Source organism: Humulus lupulus, chromosome X (genome assembly GCF_963169125.1).
Source record: "Humulus lupulus chromosome X, drHumLupu1.1, whole genome shotgun sequence".
Lineage (NCBI taxonomy): Eukaryota > Viridiplantae > Streptophyta > Magnoliopsida > Rosales > Cannabaceae > Humulus > Humulus lupulus.
Window position 1 is genome coordinate 186,242,963 of NC_084802.1, and position 21,018 is coordinate 186,263,980.

General features: G+C 40.3%; 1 non-coding gene across 1 annotated transcript; it reads left to right on the top strand.

Moving 5' to 3' along the window:
• Nucleotides 1-10,293: 10,293 nt before the first annotated feature.
• LOC133807738 (small nucleolar RNA R71) lies at nucleotides 10,294-10,400 on the top strand. The gene has a single exon (XR_009879635.1). It is a non-coding gene; the product is annotated as a small nucleolar RNA R71 (small nucleolar RNA).
• The last annotated feature ends 10,618 nt before the right edge of the window (nucleotides 10,401-21,018 follow it).

Genomic DNA, 21,018 nt, shown 5'->3' on the forward strand with positions numbered 1-21,018 from the left:
CGTATTCGCATGGTCGCACGAGGACATGATAGGGATCAGTCCGAGCGTAATCATGCACACGCTCCACCTAGACAAAAGCGTCCCTGCAAAGTCTCAAAAGCAGAGGCGTTTAGGGACAACCCGAGCCGAAGCCCTTGAAGAAGAAGTGGCCCGGCTAAAAAAATGTGGCTTTATCCGCGAAGCCAGATTTCCCATTTGGGTTGCCAATCCCGTGTTAGTTCCAAAGCCCAATGGGAAGTGGCAGACCTGTATCGACTTTTCCGACCTGAATAAAGCCTGCCCCAAGGATTGCTTTCCGTTGCCGAGGATCGATCAACTGGTGGATGCCACGGCGGGGCACGAGCTCATGTCCTTCATGGACGCGTACTCGGGCTACAATCAGATCGCGATGAATCCAGCAGACCAGGATCATACCAGCTTTATGACCCCGACTAATGTCTATTGCTATAAGGTCATGCCGTTCGGTCTTAAGAATGCCGGGGCTACCTACCAAAGGCTGGTAAATAGAATGTTCGCAGATCAGATCGGGAAAAACATGGAAGTGTACGTCGATGATATGCTTGTCAAGTCAAAGACTGCCACCAACCACGTTGCCGACCTGGAAGAATGTTTTAACATACTGCGAGAATATGGCATGAGGCTCAATCCTCAGAAATGCACTTTCGGTGTTGCATCGGGGAAATTCTTGGGTTTCATAGTCAATACCCGAGGAATCGAGGCAAATCCCGACAAGAACAGGTCACTGCTCGAGCTTCCATCCCCCAGGTCGCGGAAAGATGTCCAAGGCCTCACAGGAAGGGTGGCAGCACTGAACCGGTTCATTTCCAAATCGACCGACAAGTGCCTGCCCTTCTACAACCTGCTCCGCGGAAACAAGAAGTTCGAATGGACAGTAGAATGCGAAGGCGCATTCCTCGACCTAAAAACGCACCTAGCTGAGCCACCTGTGCTATCAAAGCCCAGGGTAGGAGAACCTCTTTTCCTCTACATGGCCGTAACTGAGGACACAACTAGTGTCGTTCTGGTGCGAGAAGAGGACCAGGCTCAGAAACCGGTTTATTACATCAGCAAAAGACTCCTCGGAGCTGAGTCAAGGTACCCGTTGATGGAAAAACTGGCGTTCTGCCTAATCACGGCCTCGCGAAAACTCAGGCCATACTTCCAGTCCCACTCTGTACACGTCATGACCGATCAGCCTCTAAGGCAGGTTTTGCAAAAGCCTGAAGCCTCGGGACGCTTGCTAAAGTGGGCGGTCGAACTCAGTCAGTTCGAGATTTTCTATACTCCCCGAACTACCATAAAAAGTCAAGCCTTGGCCGACTTCGTGGCAGAATGCGCGGGATTCCATGAGATCCCATCGGAAGATTCACATCAGCTCACTTCCTCAGGTTCATCGTGGAGGATCTTCGTTGATGGCTCATCTAACGAGAACGGCTCCGGGGCCGGAATCATTCTGATATCCCCAGAGGGGCATAGATTCCATTCGGCGCTGAGGTTCGGGTTCAAGGCGTCCAACAACGAGGCAGAGTACGAGGCCTTGTTAGCTGGACTTAGGATAGCTAGCGAGCTAAAGGCAAGCTCTGTCCAATGCTTCAGCGACTCCCAGCTCGTGGTTAATCAGGTCCTAGGCGAGTATCAGGCGCGGGGTCCCAAGATGGCCTCCTATTTGGCTAAGGTAAAATCTGAACTGTCTACGTTTGGGCAAGGGTCGATCGAGCAGATACCTCGGGAGCAGAACGCCAATGCAGATGCTCTCGCCAAGCTCGCCACCTCGGGAGAGGTAGAAACCCTGGGGTTGGTGCCAATTGAGTTCTTGGACAAACCAAGCATAGACGGAGATCGAGCAGATATTGGGATGATTGACATCAGGCCGACCTGGATGACTCCCATTGTTGAGTACCTCGTCGAGGGCAAGTTACCCGAAGGGCGCAACGACGTACGGCGAGTCCTTTATCAAGCTCCGAGATATACGCTAGTCGAGGGGGTGTTGTACCGACGTGGGCATTCATTACCTCTCCTCCGGTGCGTTCTTCCAAGTGAAGCGAAGGCCATCCTGCAAGAAGTTCATGACGGATTCTGCGGAGATCACACTGGGGGGCAAAGCCTGGCCTTGAAGATCCTTCGGCAGGGTTTTTACTGGCCGACTCTGTCCAAAGACTCGATCTCATATGTAAAAAAGTGCGACAAATGTCAGCGGTTCGCCGCGGTTGCACGAGCGCCCCCGACCGAGCTAAAAATGATATCGTCTCCCTGGCCCTTCGCCATTTGGGGCATAGATCTAATAGGCGCCCTGCCCACCGGAAAGGGTGGGGTCCGTTACGCCGTGGTAGCCATTGACTACTTCACAAAGTGGGCCGAAGCAGAGCCGTTGGCGACAATAACATCAAAAAAGGTGCTAGACTTCGTGGTTAAAAGCATCGTTTGTCGATTTGGCCTACCCAAAAAGATCGTCTCCGACAATGGCACTCAATTTGACAGCGACCTGTTCACCGAATTTTGCGAAAAGCACGGAATTGTGAAAAGCTTCTCATCCGTGGCCTATCCCCAGGCGAACGGCCAGGTCGAAGCTGTCAATAAAACTCTGAAGGCAAGCCTCAAGAAGAGGCTAGATGAGGCAAAGGGGATCTGGCCAGAACAGCTCCCCCAAGTTCTGTGGGCCTATAGGACCTCACATCGGACTCCCACGGGTCACACTCCTTTCTCCCTAACCTTTGGAAGTGAAGCGGTCCTCCCCGTGGAGGTGAAGTGTTGATCCCAAAAGAGGGTGTTTTAATAATTAAGCTCGCAAGTGCACGAATCGTTTCGGAATATAATGTTCATGTAAGTACGAGGTCGAACCCATGGGAGTTGACTAACATCAAAAGAAACTATTTCAAACAAAGCAAGAATATTCTAACCTAGTTCCAAATATTTGATGAGATTTTGTTTTAGAAAAATAAAACACAAGTAATAAAAAGATTTAAGATTAAATAGAAAAATTGTTTTCAAATGAGATATATAAAATAAGATTATTAAGATTTTAGAATCCATAAAATGCAAGTTCAATAGTATTTATAAGTATATTGATTCCCAAGTTTTAATATAGTTGAAATAAATCACACTATATATTTTTTTTCAAAATATATTTTCTATTCAAGCACAAGTTACTCTTTCATAAAGGTAGGACTTTTCTTCACTTTTATAAGATATAATTTCTAAGCATTAGTTGTGTTACAACCTAATGAAACTACAAAAAATCAAAGAGATTATGTTTAGGCAAAATATGATACTTATGCTCTAAGAATTAGATGTAAACAATTTAATGAAAAACATTTAATCAAAGAATATCATATTTTTTTGCATAATGAAGAACTAAGTGTAATATGCTTTAACACTCAATAATAGATGAAAAATGCATATCATTGATAGAAAAATCCATAAACAATGTTACACAAATGGGAAATCAACATACAATAAAAAAATACTATCTAGTTACATTTTGCTTCATCATCATCTTAATAACCTTTGAAAAAGATTAGAAGCTCATAACTAGATAAAATTAACAAAATAACATACTTGACATGCTCTTCAAAAGATGAAAATGGTAGAGAGAAACTAGTGAAAAGAAGAGAGAAAAATGTGTAGAAGAGGTTGAAAAATATGAAGAAGAAGAGCCCCCCAAATGATCTTACAAGACTCTATTTATAGGCAAAATATGGAGATTAAATTAATCAAATTAAAATAAATAAATTGATTAATTTAATTGTGTTGGGAAGTGGTATGATAAATAGAGTAAGTGTAAGAGTATTGGAAAAATGAAATGTTTGGTTGGGTAAAAGATTGGTGAAAAGCTAGGGTAAAAAAAATAATTTAGGAATGTTTATTTAGGTAAGAAAAATAGGAAAAAGTGAATTGATATTTGAGTGAAAAATATTGGGAATGAAAATGTGATTTTTGGGTCTTTTTGGTGCTTGGTCTAAGCTAGCCGAAATGGGCTTGGGTTGAATGCAATGGGCCCGTGTGCTGAGCCAGGCGTGGCTGGTGGAGGAATGCTTGGCATTGGGCCGAATGGGCCTTGAGGGATGAAGATGAGGAAGCATTGGAGATGCATCATTCAGCTAGGAGATTGGGCCTGACTTGAATTGGTGCTGGAATTGCTGGGGAGTTGAAACGTTGACAGCTGGCGTGGTGCATATGCTGAAGGGAGAGACAGCTTCGTACGGACGCTGGGCAATCAGGTAGGCGAGCTGAGGTGAGGCACGTGAAGATTGAAGGTTGCTGCTGGGTCACGGCTGGGGAAGGAAAACAGGCGTGGGCCTGGGCTTGGGAGGCTGGCGGGCCGGGCCTGGTGCAGAGGCAGAAGCTGGCGAGTGGGCTTGGGTCCAAGTGTACATTGGCTGACTTCTTTCTTTCAAAAATAACATTTTTTTTCCTTATTCCTTTTTCTTTTCTTCACTCTTTCTTGGCTCTTCAAGGACCAAAAATAGAACCATTTCCTACAAAATAAATGTAAATTAAGTCATGATAAAATATTTCCAATTATAAATAATTCATATAAATTCTTTGAAAGTATTAATCATAACTTAATTTAACATTTAAGTTCAACAATACTCATTTATTTATTTATATAAAATTTTACAACAAAATAATTATAAAAATACATAAAAATCTACAAAAATTAAAATGAAACTAATAAATTCAAAAAGTAATTAAAACTTAATAATTTAATTTAAAACTTAAGAACTAAATCATTTTTAGCTCAAAAAATGTGGTAAAATAACTCTAATTTCTAGAGTTATCACACCCCCAAACTTAGAATTTTGCTAGTCCTCAAGCAAAAGAAAATTAAAAACACACTTTTTTTATTTGGTGATATCAAAAATGTCCTCAAAGATTGCACATTGAAAATAATTTAAAAAAATATGAATCAAAATTAACCTTATGTAATTAATTCCATAGTCAATCTTACTTTGAAAATATATTTTAAATTAGAAGTCCAAAACTATTTATCAAGTTATTATGTGAATTTTGGAAAAATTGTTGTAATAAACTATTTATTTCACATATTATGATGAATAATTTTTTTAAAATTATTTTTTTTAGCAAAATTGACCCAAGAATTAAACACAAAACTTAATAAAGATTCATATATTTTTTTTAAACTAAAATCAAACTCAATCAAGGGTATTATCATAGGAAAAACGGATATCACCAAAGGGTTTTTTTTTTTTTTTTTATAGTTTTTGATAGAAAATAAAGTATAAAAGTACAAAACTATATATATATATATTAGAAAGATAATATTTTTTGTTTTTGTTTTTTTTTAAAGAAATTCTACCATTTTCAAACATATGAAAGAAGTAACCATATAAACCCACTACCCCCAAACTTAATTTATGCATTGTCCTCAATGTATCAAAATACAAATATAAATTGAAGCATGAAAGAGTTTAGAGTTTAGAATGGTCGTACCTCATCATAAAGCATGTCAAGAGTGCAACAAAAAAAAGGAAACAAAAATCAAAATAAGAAGTTAACCTAAAACATAAATAAAACACACATTTACCAATAATTGATGAGAGCGATCAGGGACCATGGTAAATAGGATCCTCAAGAAGGATTTCATCCACTTTAGCAGTTTTCAATTCTAAAAATGGTTTCAATTTTTGTCCATTCACTTTGAATACATTACCATTATTAGGATTTTCAATTTCAATGGCTCCATGTGGAAAAACAGTGCGAACAATGTATGGACCTACCCACCTAGAGCGTAACTTCCCCGGGAAGAGATGCAAACGAGAATTGTATAAAAGGACTTTTTGACCAGGAGAGAAATCTTTTCGTAGAATGTTTTTGTCATGGTAAATCTTCATTCGATCCTTATATTTTTTGGAATAGTCATATGCATCATGCCTAAGTTCTTCTAACTCATTTAATTGAAGCTTTCTTCTCTCACTTGCTTTGTCTAAGGAAAAATTCAATTGCTTAATTGCCCAATAGGCTCTATGTTCTAGCTCAACGGGTAAGTGACATGCCTTTCCATACACAAGTCTATAGGGAGACATTCCAATGGGTGTTTTGTATGCAGTTCTATATGCCCATAATGCATCAATGAGTCTTAAGGACCAATCTTTCCTAGATGGATTGACATTTTTCTCTAAGATGTGCTTAATTTCCCTATTTGATATTTCAACTTGACCACTAGTTTGTGGGTGATAAGGTGTAGTGACTTTATGTGTAATACCATATTGTTTCATTAAATGCTCAAAAGATCTATTACAAAAGTGTGTACCGTTATCACTAATGATAGCACGTGGTGAGCCAAAACGGGAGAAAATATTTTCTTTCAAAAACTTAAGCACAACTTTATGGTCATTTGTGTGGCATGCAACAGCTTCAACCCATTTAGACACATAATCAACACCAACAAGAATGTACAAGTTACCAAAAGAGTTAGGAAATGGACCCATAAAATCAATGCCCCAAACATCAAATATTTCAACAATAAGGATAGGATTCAAAGGCATCATGTTTCGTCTAGTTACACTTCCTAACATTTGACAACGTTCACAAGATTTGCAATAAACATAAGTGTCATGAAAAATAGTAGGCCAATAAAATCCACATTGTAAAATTTTCAAAGCAGTTTTCTTACCACTAAAATGTCCACCACATGCATGATCATGACAAAAAGATATGATTTTAAGTTGATCACAATTTGGAATGCATCTCCTTATTATTTGATCAGGGAAATATTTAAACAAATAAGGGTCATCCCACATGAAATTTTTCACTTCAGAATAAAATTTAGATTTGTCATGCTTAGACCAATGAGAAGGAATTTCACCAGTGACCAAATAATTCACAATGTCAGCATACCAAGGCAAAGAAGATACATGCATGAGTTGTTCATCAGGAAAAGTTTCAGTTATAGTGGTGGATTCATTATTAGTCTCAACAACAATTCTAGACAAATGATCAGCAACAACATTTTCAGAACCTTTTTTATCTCGTATCTCTAAATCAAATTCTTGTAAAAGCAAGATCCAACGAATTAAGCGAGATTTAGCATCTTTTTTCGACAAGAGATATTTCAATGCAGCATGATCAGAATAGACAATTATTTTAGATCCTAACAAATAAGACCTAAATTTCTCTAATGCAAACACAACAGCAAGCAATTCTTTTTCAGTTGTAGAATAATTTAATTGAGCATCGTTCAAAGTTTTGCTAGCATAGTAGATTACATGAGGTAACTTGTTAATTCTTTGTCCTAGAACAGCACCAATAGCATAATCAGAAGCATCACACATTATTTCAAAAGGAATATTCCAATCAGGAGGGCGAATAATGGGTGCACTAGTCAAAAGGGATTTCAATTTTTCAAAGGCAACATGGCAATCATTATCAAAGACAAAAGCATTTTCTTTTCCTAGCAAATGACATAATGGGCGTGAAATTTAGCTAAAGTCTTTTATGAATCTTCTATAAAAACCGGCATGGCCTAAGAATGATCTAATTTCTTTTATTGTTTTAGGTGGGGGAAGTTTTGAAATAAGGTCAACTTTTGCTTTATCAACTTCTATTCCCTCAGATGAAATTACATGACCTAAAACAATTCCTTTTTTAACCATAAAATGACATTTTTCCCAATTAAGAACCAAATTCTTTTCTTTGCAGCGAATTAAAACAAGAGAAAGATGGTGCAAACAGTCATCAAAAGAATTTTCAAACACAGAAAAATCATCCATAAACACTTCAAGATTTCTTTCAACCATATCAGAAAATATTGCAATCATACACCTTTGAAAAGTTGCGGGAGCATTACAAAGACCAAAAGGCATGCGACGATATGCAAAGGTTCCAAAAGGGCAAGTGAAGGTAGTCTTTTCTTGATCTTCAGGGGCAATGGGGATTTGGTTATATCCCGAATAGCCATCAAGAAAACAATAATATGCATGGCCAGCTAAACGTTCAAGCATTTGATCAATAAAGGGTAAAGGAAAGTGGTCTTTTCTAGTAACATTATTTAGCTTTCTATAGTCTATACACACTCTCCACCCCGTTTGCACTCGAGTAGGGATTAATTCATTTTTCTCATTTTCAACAACTGTGATCCCAGACTTTTTAGGCACTACTTGAACTGGACTAACCCATTGACTATCAGAAATAGGGTAAATGATACCTGCATCTAACAGTTTAAGTACTTCTTCCCTAACGACCTCTTTCATATTTGGATTTAACCTTCTTTGACATTCCCGAGAGGTTTTAGCATTTTCTTCTAGATGGATTCTATGCATGCATATGGATGGGCTAATTCCCTTGATGTCTCCAATGGTCCAACCTATGGCTTCCTTATGTTTTCTAAGGACATTTAGCAATTTATCTTCTTGTTCTTTATCTAAAGTAGATGCTATGATAACAGGCAAGGTTTCAGATTCTCCTAGAAAAGCATATTTTAAATTTTCCGGCAAAGGTTTAAGATCTAACTTTGGAGACTCGGAAATTGATTGAACATGATCTAAGGGTAAAAAGGGTTCAACTTTGGTTTCATTCAAGGGTATAGACTCTAACAAGGAATTCACATCATCATTAAAATCATCAATATGCAAGTTCATACCAAAGTATTTTTCACAAAAATCAAATAAGTCATTTCCATCATCTTCACACATACTCCCTATCATGTTAACTTCATGCACTTCCTCACACTCAACAGATTTAGCAACATTAAAAACATTTAATTCAACAGTCATATTTCCAAAAGATAATTTCAATACACCATTACGACAGTTGATAATTGCATTAGATGTAGCTAAAAATGGTCTACCTAGAATGATGGGTATTTGAGCATGAGCATTTTCAACAGGTTGAGTATCAAGAACAATAAAGTCCACAGGGAAATAGAATTTATCCACTTTAATTAAAACATCTTCTATAATACCTCTAGGGATTTTCACTGAACGATCGACTAATTGAAGTGTTATAGAAGTTGGTTTTAATTCTCCTAGACCAAGTTGCTTATACACAGAATAAGGCAGTAAATTCACACTAGCTCCTAAATCAAGTAAAGCTTTGTTAATGAAATGATCGCCAATGATGCATGAAATTGTTGGACAACCGGGATCTTTATACTTGACAAGGCTTTTATATTGAATTATGGAGCTAACTTGTTCAGTTAAAAACGCCTTTTTTGGAACATTTGTGTTTCTTTTAACAGTGCAAAGGTCTTTTAAGAATTTAGAATAGGCAGGAATTTGTTTAATGGCATCTAAGAAAGGAATGTTTATGCTTACTTGTTTGAAAACTTCTAAGATGTCACTATATTGGTTGCCTTTCTTGAGTGGAATTAATCTTTGTGGAAAAGGAGCTTTTGGGATGGAAGGAAGGATTTGAGCATCATCTTTTGACAGGTCATTTGTGTTGGAACTTTGAGGTTGGCTTTGGTCTTTTTCAACTTGAGGTATGTAATCGGGTTTGACAATTTGTTTTCCGGACCTAAGAGTTGAAATAGACTTAGCTTCTTCTTTATGACTAGGGGTTCCTATTTCATATTGGCCTTTAGGATTTGGGATGGGTTGGCTAGGAAATCTTCCTTTTTCTCTCTCGGTTACAGCACTAGCAAGTTGACCCAATTGTGTCTCGAGTTTGGCAATGGATTGAGACTGATTTTGTAAGATTTGTTGGGTGGATTGCATGAATTGTTGTAAGGTGTCTTCTAAGGAAGGTTTTCTTTGTGGAGGGTAAGGTTGACTTGGTTGGGCATGATTTGGATTTGGCATGTGGAATTGGTTTCCTTGATTCATTTGTGGTTGGTTTTGTCTCCATGAAAAATTAGGATGGTTTCTCCAATTTGGATTGTATGTGTTGGAAAATGGGCTATCAGAAGAAGGTTTTCCATATGAATGTAAAGCATTAGCCTCTTCAGAAAATGTTTCAACAAAAGAAGGACATGATTGAGCATTATGACATGAACTAGCACATAAAGAACAAACATCTTTTTTAGGTTGCACATGAGAATTCATAGATTGACTTATTACTAAGGCTTCTACTTTTCTTGCTAATTTATCAAAAGATGTTCTTAAATCATTTTCTTCTTTTATTTCATATTTTCCTTCTCTTTTTGATGAAGGGTTGGCTCTAGACCTAGGCTCAGAATAATTCCATTGTTGTGAATTAACAGACAATTCTTCAAGAGCGTCCCAAGCCTCTTGACCTTGCGATTTTAAAAATTTTCCAGTATGCATGGATTGAATCATTTGTCGGTTTGAAGGGGTTAAACCATCATAAAAATATTTCACAAGTCTCCATTTTTCAAAACCATGGTGGGGACATTTTAATAATAAATCTTTAAATCTTTCCCAGCATTCATAAAATTCTTCGTTATCTTTTTGATAAAATTCGGAGATTTCTCTTCTTAAACTATCAGTTTTGGACATGGGGAAAAATTTAGCAAGAAATTTATTAAAAAGTTGATCCCAAGTAGTTATGGTTCCAGTTGGAAGTGAGTTTAACCAAGCTTTGGCTCTATCTTTTAAGGAAAAAGGAAACAACCTAAGTTTAACCGACTCATCTGAAAAATTTTGAAAACGAAAGGTTGAGCAAATTTCCAAAAAGTCTTTTACATGCATGTATGGATCCTCTCTTTCTAAACCATAAAATGATGGTAGCAATTGAATGATTGATGGTTTAAGTTCAAAATGAGTAGCATTAGTAGTGGGCAAAACAATGCATGATGGGGCATTAGATGAAATGGGTGAAAAGTATTCAAGAAGAGTTTTCTCTTGCACAACATTAGGTTCTTGTTCCATTATGCTTAAACTTTCAAAAACTCTTTCAATTTCACGTACAGACACTAATTTTTTCACCAAACGATTTTTTGAATTACGACGCCACTGATGCATACAATATCACAAATTTCACCAAGTAACACAAACAATCACAAGGAAACAAATTTCTGATGTGGAAGATCAGTTAGAACCGCAACCACAGAGCATACTTATAACAAGAAGAAATTATAATATTTATATATATATATTTTTTTTATGATTTTTTTTCTTTTTGTTTAACTTGTTCCCAGGCCTATTTGATTCCACTTACTCACAACTTAATAACAACTCCCCGAGGTTAATTAATAAGCGTGGATGGGAACTTTGCCAAATTTCCTTTAAGCAAAAATTGCTTATGTTGAAAGAACAAGCTTTGTTTTTTAGTTTTTTTTTTCAAGTATTTTCTTAAACAATAAAATTACAACTAACTAAATGCGATAAATAAATAAAAAAATTGACAATAGCAATAGTAAATAGTTATATAAAAGTTAGGAGGCACTAATGCCATCAACTAAATAATCAACAAAAAATAAAAATTAGGAGGCACTAATGCCATCAACCAACACTAATAATAATAATAATGATAATAATAATAATAAAACTTAGGAGGCACTAATGCCATCAACTAAGATAAATAAAAAATAAATAAATAAAAGCTAGGAGGCACTAATGCCATCACTAGAAAATATAGATTGCTCAAGTATGTAGGAGGCAAAAATTGCACTCAACTATTAAGTAAGTAGGAGGCACTAAATGCCATCAACTACCAAGATATATATATATATATATATATAATATAATATATAACAATATAAATAAATATATGTATAACTTCTTTTTTTTTTTTCGATTTTTACTTTTTTTTTTTTTTTGATTTTTTTCTATAGATATATATATATATTGTTTTTACTTTTTTTTTTAAGATGATAGTGCAAATAAAAATAAAATAACCAGTAGAAGAATGTTACTTACCTTGTAGAAAGATCGTTTCTTTCTTGCAACTCCCCGGCAACGGCGCCAAAAACTTGTTGATCCCAAAAGAGGGTGTTTTAATAATTAAGCTCGCAAGTGCACGAATCGTTTCGGAATATAATGTTCATGTAAGTACGAGGTCGAACCCATGGGAGTTGACTAACATCAAAAGAAACTATTTCAAACAAAGCAAGAATATTCTAACCTAGTTCCAAATATTTGATGAGATTTTGTTTTAGAAAAATAAAACACAAGTAATAAAAAGATTTAAGATTAAATAGAAAAATTGTTTTCAAATGAGATATATAAAATAAGATTATTAAGATTTTAGAATCCACAAAATGCAAGTTCAATAGTATTTATAAGTATATTGATTCCCAAGTTTTAATATAGTTGAAATAAATCACACTATATATTTTTTTTCAAAATATATTTTCTATTCAAGCACAAGTTACTCTTTCAAAAAGGTAGGACTTTTCTTCACTTTTATAAGATATAATTTCTAAGCATTAGTTGTGTTACAACCTAATGAAACTACAAAAAATCAAAGAGATTATGTTTAGGCAAAATATGATACTTATGCTCTAAGAATTAGATGTAAACAATTTAATGAAAAACATTTAATCAAAGAATATCATATTTTTTTGCATAATGAAGAACTAAGTGTAATATGCTTTAACACTCAATAATAGATGAAAAATGCATATCATTGATAGAAAAATCCATAAACAATGTTACACAAATGGGAAATCAACATACAATAAAAAAATACTATCTAGTTACATTTTGCTTCATCATCATCTTAATAACCTTTGAAAAAGATTAGAAGCTCATAACTAGATAAAATTAACAAAATAACATACTTGACATGCTCTTCAAAAGATGAAAATGGTAGAGAGAAACTAGTGAAAAGAAGAGAGAAAAATGTGTAGAAGAGGTTGAAAAATATGAAGAAGAAGAGCCCCCCAAATGATCTTACAAGACTCTATTTATAGGCAAAATATGGAGATTAAATTAATCAAATTAAAATAAATAAATTGATTAATTTAATTGTGTTGGGAAGTGGTAGGATAAATAGAGTAAGTGTAAGAGTATTGGAAAAATGAAATGTTTGGTTGGGTAAAAGATTGGTGAAAAGCTAGGGTAAAAAAAATAATTTAGGAATGTTTATTTAGGTAAGAAAAATAGGAAAAAGTGAATTGATATTTGAGTGAAAAATATTGGGAATGAAAATGTGATTTTTGGGTCTTTTTGGTGCTTGGTCTAAGCTAGCCGAAATGGGCTTGGGTTGAATGCAATGGGCCCGTGTGCTGAGCCAGGCGTGGCTGGTGGAGGAATGCTTGGCATTGGGCCGAATGGGCCTTGAGGGATGAAGATGAGGAAGCATTGGAGATGCATCATTCAGCTAGGAGATTGGGCCTGACTTGAATTGGTGCTGGAATTGCTGGGGAGTTGAAACGTTGACAGCTGGCGTGGTGCATATGCTGAAGGGAGAGACAGCTTCGTACGGACGCTGGGCAATCAGGTAGGCGAGCTGAGGTGAGGCACGTGAAGATTGAAGGTTGCTGCTGGGTCACGGCTGGGGAAGGAAAACAGGCGTGGGCCTGGGCTTGGGAGGCTGGCGGGCCGGGCCTGGTGCAGAGGCAGAAGCTGGCGAGTGGGCTTGGGTCCAAGTGTACATTGGCTGACTTCTTTCTTTCAAAAATAACATTTTTTTTCCTTATTCCTTTTTCTTTTCTTCACTCTTTCTTGGCTCTTCAAGGACCAAAAATAGAACCATTTCCTACAAAATAAATGTAAATTAAGTCATGATAAAATATTTCCAATTATAAATAATTCATATAAATTCTTTGAAAGTATTAATCATAACTTAATTTAACATTTAAGTTCAACAATACTCATTTATTTATTTATATAAAATTTTACAACAAAATAATTATAAAAATACATAAAAATCTACAAAAATTAAAATGAAACTAATAAATTCAAAAAGTAATTAAAACTTAATAATTTAATTTAAAACTTAAGAACTAAATCATTTTTAGCTCAAAAAATGTGGTAAAATAACTCTAATTTCTAGAGTTATCATGAAGGTCCGGTCGCACAGGGTCCGGTCCTACGAACAAGACAAGAACCACGAGCTCCTATGCCACTCCTTAGACTTGATGGATGAAAGGCGAGAGGATTCACAACTCCAGCTCGCCCATTATCAACAGAAAATCACTCGCTACTTCAACACTAAGGTAAAAAGACGTGCCTTTAGCGTTGGCGATCTGGTCTTGAGGAGAGTTTTCCTGGCTGGGAAAGATCCCAAAGAGGGGGTTTTGGGACCAAGCTGGGAAGGACCATACCAGGTCATCGAAGTCATCAAAGAGGGAACTTATAAATTAGCTCGACTTGGTGGAGGGGCGGTCCCGCGGACTTGGAATGCAATCCACCTAAAGAAATATTATCAATGAACATTTGTAAGACCTAGAAGGTCACCTTCCATGTATAAATAAAAATAAAATGTTTCTCGTTATTTGCAAGTGTAATTCTAAAGTAACAACGAAAGACCCTTTCCCAGTTACTTGGGGGGCATATGGTACCTGGATATATCCAGGTCTCCTTAACGACTTAGGTGTTAATTTTTATCTACGGATAAGAGTCATCACAAACTAAGTCCTATCCTGGTCTTAACCGGGTCATAAAACTTAGAAGTTAACAAAAATTTGTTGACCGTGGTTCTTCTTTAAAAAAGCCCGGGATACGGATAAAAGTTGACGCGATCTGAGTTTTTTCAAAATAAGTTCCTGGTCTTAACCGGGTCATAAAACTTAGAAGTTAACAAAAATTTGTTGACCGTGGTTCTTCTTTAAAGAGCCCGGGATACGGATAAAAGTTGACGCGATCTGAGTTTTTTCAAAATAAGTTCCTGGTCTTAACCGGGTCATAAAACTTAGAAGTTAACAAAAGTTTGTTGACCGTGGTTCTTCTTTAAAAGAGCCCGGGATACGGATAAAAGTTGACGCGATCTGAGTTTTTTCAAAATAAGTTCCTGGTCTTAACCGGGTCATAAAACTTAGAAGTTAACAAAAATTTGTTGACCGTGGTTCTTCTTCAAAGAGCCCGAGATACGGATAAAAGTTGACGCGATCTGAGTTTTTTCAAAATAAGTTCCTGGTCTTAACCGGGTCAGAAAACTTAGAAGTTAGCTAAAATTTGTTGACCGTGGTTCTTCTTCAAAGAGCCCGGGATACGGATAAAAGTTGACGCGATCTGAGTTTTTTCAAAATAAGTTCCTGGTCTTAACCAGGTCATAAAACTTAAAAGTTAACTAAAATTTGTTGAACGCGGATCTTCTTTAGAGAGCCCGGGACACGGATAATGTTAACTTGAACTAAGTCATAAAAATAAAAAGATAAATTGTGACCAAGTGCATACAAATATATATATAAAACTGGTTGAGCAAATTGTCTCGAGGCGGAAACGCCCCACACAAAAAAGAGAATTACAATAAAAAAGTGTTCAAAGTACGTAAACGAGGAGCATCCTAAGCCCCATCAGCTGGCCCTTTGGAGGTCGCAGTCTCGCCCTGTTCCGCCGCGGCAGAAGCCTCTCCAGTCTCCGACGGAGGAGCCTCCTTATTCAGGCGGGCTTGAAGCCGCGGCAACAAGAATGCCCAGAAGTCCGGCGGCATGAAGGAGAAGTCCGCGTCCGGATTGTGGGACCAGCAGTGATAGAACAGGTCCTGTAAGGACTGCTCCGACACGACCCGCTCGTCTTTCAGGGCGGCCTGGGAGGCCTGGACTTCGGCCTTCGCCACCTCAAGATCTGTCCGCGATGCGGCCAGGGAGTTTTTAAGCTCTAGGTTCTCGGAGCGAAGCTTCTCTAGCTCGGATGCGGCCAGGGAGCGTTTAAGCTCTTGGTTCTCCGAGCGGACCTTCTCTAGCTCGGCTTTAGAGGCCGCCAGAGCGTCTCTCGCCTCCTGAGACTCCTGGAGGGCGGTCTGGCGATCTGCTTCCAAACCCTCGAGCTGGGCCTTGGTCCTAACGATGCCTCTATAGGCGGCAGCCATGCCCTGCAAGAAAAGAATGATAAATTAGCAAACTGGAAGGAAAAAGGCGGCGTGTGAGTGTCAAAGCCTTAAAAGAAGGGGGCACTTTACCGTTAAAGTCATGTCCATAGCAGATTCTATAACTCGGACCGGGCTTGTTGTTTCGATGGCCCGGAGCTCCTTCTCCCTGATATTGTAATAGTGGCTGACGGCGTAGCTAGCCGACTCATACACCGTACCCCGGAATGCTTCGGGCATCTTCTCCAGAGCCCGGGGGTCGACCGGGATACGCACGTCCGGGGCTGCCGCGGCCAGATTCCCGACCTCTATTACCCTGTCCTGGGCGGCCAGTGGAGATCGTTGGGGTGGCGGGTGCATGAGTCCTGTCCTGGCGACAGGGAGGTTCGCCCCCGCGACCTGGGATGGCGGGGCTTTCTCCTTCTCCGTAGCTGGGGATTTGGTGGAGGCCCCGGCCGAGCTCTTGGACTCGCGAAGCCTCTTTAACCTCGGCCCCGCTGGGGGATTCCCACCGAACACAACGCCCCGCAGACTATTCCCGGGCTGAGACATCTCTTCTGCCAAGAGCAAAAAACACGGTTATTAGCAATCATACAGAAATAAAGACAAAGGGTCCAAAGGCAATAAGAAAGCAAATACTAAGGGAGCCCTACCCCCCGAGCTGGAAGAGCCTAGGACGATTATCTCGCGAACTGGCGAAGGTTCTAGGTCCGGTTCTGAATCGGGGCTGGACTCTTCTACGTACTGCCTAATCCCCGGAGCATAGATGCCCCTCTGGAGCGCAGGCCACGTGCGTAAATTGGTCCCGTACTCCTCAAAAATGGCTGACCTAAAGGCTAGGGTATTATCTACTACTACGGTACCCTTAGGCCGACTCTCTTGGTTGTCCAGCACGAGCTAGTCAACGCAGTGGAGCAGGAGCGTGTCCAGGTCCGGATTCCTTGGGTGACGATGGACGAGCTGCCTAGGGTTGAACCTAACCAGCCGGGGGTCTGCAGTGGCCCTATCTACGTTCTTAAATAAGTAAGAGTTACCTTGACCGGAAGGACCCGCGGCTACCCCGGATTGGGCCCTCTCCTCGCTCATCCCCTGGGCGACCTCCAAGCTCCTCTTCCTGTTCCTCACCAGAGGGACTTCCTCACCTTCTTCCTCGCCTTCGTCATCTGCGACCTCCTCCGCGACGATCGGCCTGTTGTCGCGAGCTGGGGGAGGCCCCCGGGGCCTTTTCAAATTCAAAGTCTGATTTGGGAAAATCAGCTTGCAAAATACCATCGTCTCGTCCGTCACGAGCACGCGGTAGTCTTTCTCACTGGGGGGCAAGTTCGCCAGTGTATCGTATTGACCCCCGAGGGTCACAGACTTTTCGGTCCTCGAGTAGATGGCTGCAAGGTTGGTTGAAATCAGAATTGGAATAAGGGACGAGCTAAAATAAGATAACCGTTAAAAGGCGAGCTAAATCAAGGATTACTTACGAGGGCGGTTGAAATAGTGATGATCGCAGTTTCGGAACCCAGTTGACATAAAAAACTGGTCTTTGAAGTCGTTTGGATGGCTCGGCAGCTCGATCACTGCTGCTGTGTTAGGGAAGCGGGTTAAGTAATAGAACCCGTCGCCTCGCCCCCGCTGGTCCGGGCTGGCTTTGAGGCAAAAGAAATATAGAATATCAGCAGGAGTGGGGACCTCCCACTCATGCTTTTGGAACAAATACCTCAGTCCCGCCAGCAGACGGTATGAATTGGGGGGGAGCTGAAATGGGGCCAACCCCACATAGTTCAGAAAATCAGCAAAATACTGATCCAGGGGGAGGAAGGCCCCTGCCTTGAAGTGTTCCTCGCTCCAGGCCGCGAACGACTCATCGAGCGGCGTGCAGCTCCTCTCCCCATCCGCAGCAGGTCGGGCGATCACGGAGGTCTTCCCCAGAGGAATGTTGTGGTTAAGGAAGATTTTGGTGATCTTTGCCTGACTGGTTATCTTCGAGACGATTCTCTCCGCCTCGAAAAACGCGTCAGGAGCCACCTCGGCTTGCTTCTCCACCGCCGGCCCAAAGTGAGGAATTGGCGAGCTGGTCACCACCGCCTTTCCTTTATCCTGCTGGGAGGCCGAACTTCCCACATTCTTCTGTGGCAGATTTCTCTTTGGAGCCATCTGGTCGCCTATCGAACAAAAGAAAACACTTTAGAAAAGGCGACCCAAGCAGGAGAGTGAAGCAAGTATTAAGTACACGAGCTGGGGTAAGCCCAGCCCGTGGAGAGTGGTGCCACGCGTTCCAAGGAACACGCGCCTATGCCTCCAACAGATCCCAGATTACTCGGAATTCGTGTGTCAGAGAACTCAGGGTAAAAAAAATCGCCTTGGGGGGAAAGTTTCAACAAGCAAGGCGTGGCAAAACTGCTTTTAAGGCGTATTCCCTAAGCTACCCGGTTTTTGCACCCAAAATTCCCAAGGGTCCTACCCAGAAATCATTCCTAAGAAAGAACCATGGAAACCATATTCTAAGATGATGTCCCATGGCAAGTGTGCCCTAATCTAAGAAGGGCTGTCACCCTCCATATCCGCGCTACCCAGAAAACCTCTGCATGTGGCTACAGTAACATTTTTGCCTAAGCTACAGTGGCATGCTTTCAAAAATAAACAAGGACAGGAGACTTACAGTATATGGTTAGATGGTGAGTGAGGTTGCTGCGCTGGTAGGAGCTTCGTTGGCACAGTGGTCTCCGAAGTTTTGAAGGAACTCGTGCGCTTAAGCTCCGTGAACGAAGAAGATGAGAGCAATGGAAATGAGGGTTTTGTTCTTCGGAAGGTCAGAGAAAACAAGGAAAGTTGAGAGGTTTTGAATGGTAAGGTGGCCCGTGCGTGGGATGACCACCCCTTTTTATACACGGGAAGGATCACGTGTAAAGGGCCCTTGGGAGACCCTCCACTCGAAATGTGAAACGACGGCTAGACAGTAGGCTAGGCCATTTAATGCGGTTCTCGTAGAGTGTACCGTCGCCACCCACGACGTTCCACGTATCAGACGCATGCGAAAAGCATGGAATGCGAAGGGTTGTGGGAGAAGTCTAAAAGCCCCTACTATGGTCTCCCATATCTGACGTCATGGACCACGAGCAGGAGCTTGGGGGGCAGATGTACGCCCTGGTTTTCCCAGGGGCTGTTTAGCAGGACGAGCTTCGAACTAAACATGATTTAGCCCGAGGCTCCCACAGGCCAGAGGCTCTATTTTCAGGATGGGCCCTTTCTAGCTCGAGGGGTCCTGTTTCCAGCTCCCTCTTGTTGCACCAGGAGCTGGGAACAACATCCGGCGACCACTGACGGATCAGCTCGGGTTATGGATTGTTCCGGTAGCGAGCTTCTCAGGAAGCTCTGACCCTATGGGAAGTCAACGCGCAAGATAAACGTGCATAATCCTGCCATCACGTGTCCGATATCCCCCTGACTTCTCGGACACGGAGCAGGAACGTGCGTATTCAGACACCCACGGACGGGTTGGGCCGTGCGGCCCATTATCTCCTTCCATACTGATTAGACCACACTTGTGTGTCAGGTTTAGGAATTAATCATGAATATCACAGACTTGATATGACAAATGGTAAGATCACAGGATGACCTCCCTACCAATTTCCAGGTGCCTTCTCCTATAAATATGGAGACCCTGGGAGTTGATAGGGGTTGGAAAAAATAGTCTTGTAAGAACTATATATTTTGTAAACCAATTACCCAGAAAAGATCAATAATATTGACTAGTGGAGTAGAAGGATTTTAACCTTCGAACCACTTAAAAACGTGTTTAGGGTCACCTAGTTCTTTCCACAAAGATTTCATATCTGCGACGGTTCTACTTTTAAGTACTAATCTCTTTCTCTTCTTCTCTTAATTATCTGTTGCCGAAGAACCGCGTCAACACGTTGTTTTGGAACGAACTCCACTCCGTTATGGGATTTCAGTTCGTTAATGTATCTCTTTTGGGCCCCTCTGCTCGTGCCTGCCAGATGAGGTCCTCCCGAAATGGTGGCATCCCTCCTATTATCGAAGGATGATCGTCCTGATTCGGTTGAGCTCCGGTTTGATTTACTGGAGCTTCGGGAGCTGACGGAGGGTTTGGTCCAGCGGGCTGATTAGGGGCCACCCGATTTCGGGCATACTGGGCCAAAAGACCTGCTCTAATAAGAGTTTCAATCTCATCTTTCAGCTGTCGACAGTCATCAGTGTTATGATCAATATTATTATGAAATCGACAAAACTTTGAAGGATCCCTATTTGCTCTTTGATTTTTCAACAGTTCTGGCTTTTTCCATGGAAGGCGAGTAGAATTTTCCAGGAAGATGCGCACCCTAGTATCCGTGAGGTCGCTATAAGTGGCGGTAACAGGCTTGAATTTCTCCCTAGATTTATTTTTCTTTGTTCCGCTCTGGTCACCCTCACCATTTCCCTTTTTTTTGTTACTCCCCCCTTGGTTATTCTGGGTAACGGTTTGAGCCATAGCTGCAACGTCTGTTATCGCTCCAACGGGCTAGACAGGGATCTGGCTAGTTCCTGCGACGGAAGCTCGCGCCTCTTCCAGGTTAATCCATCTTTGAGCTCGTACCAAAAACTCATCCACACTATTAACTCCTTTTCTTTGTAATTCTTGCCACAGGTCGCCTCCAACAAGGATTCCCATCCTCATTGCCATGAGCTTGGAGCTGTCATCGGCATCCCTAGCTCGTGCAGCGACATTGGACCATCGAGGCATATCGAGGTAGTCAATTAATATAAACATATGAGGGTTTTATCGAGGTCCATCGAGGCATATCAAGATAGTTAATATAAGCATATGCGGGTTTTATCGAGGTCCATCAAGGACCATCGAGTCTCATCGATGCAGACAAAAAACTCAGGAAAAAACCAAGAAAGGAGCGAAAATCCATTCTGATAGTGAAAAATTACAATAAAATATGAAGGCATACACATATATGTTCGAAATAGCAAAAACAATGTAGATATACAAGTTTCTTCACTACATATAACAAATATATACTTACCCATACGATTTTTGCCCCTATATCCGAAATCCAAAATGAAGTTCTCGCCTTGAAATGATTCACAACTTACCCCTAGATCTGAAATCCAAGCTCGAAAATTAGTATAGATTAAGATAATGGTGTCTGCCTTGTTTTTTTTGTGTATGAGAGCTTGAGAGATAGAGAG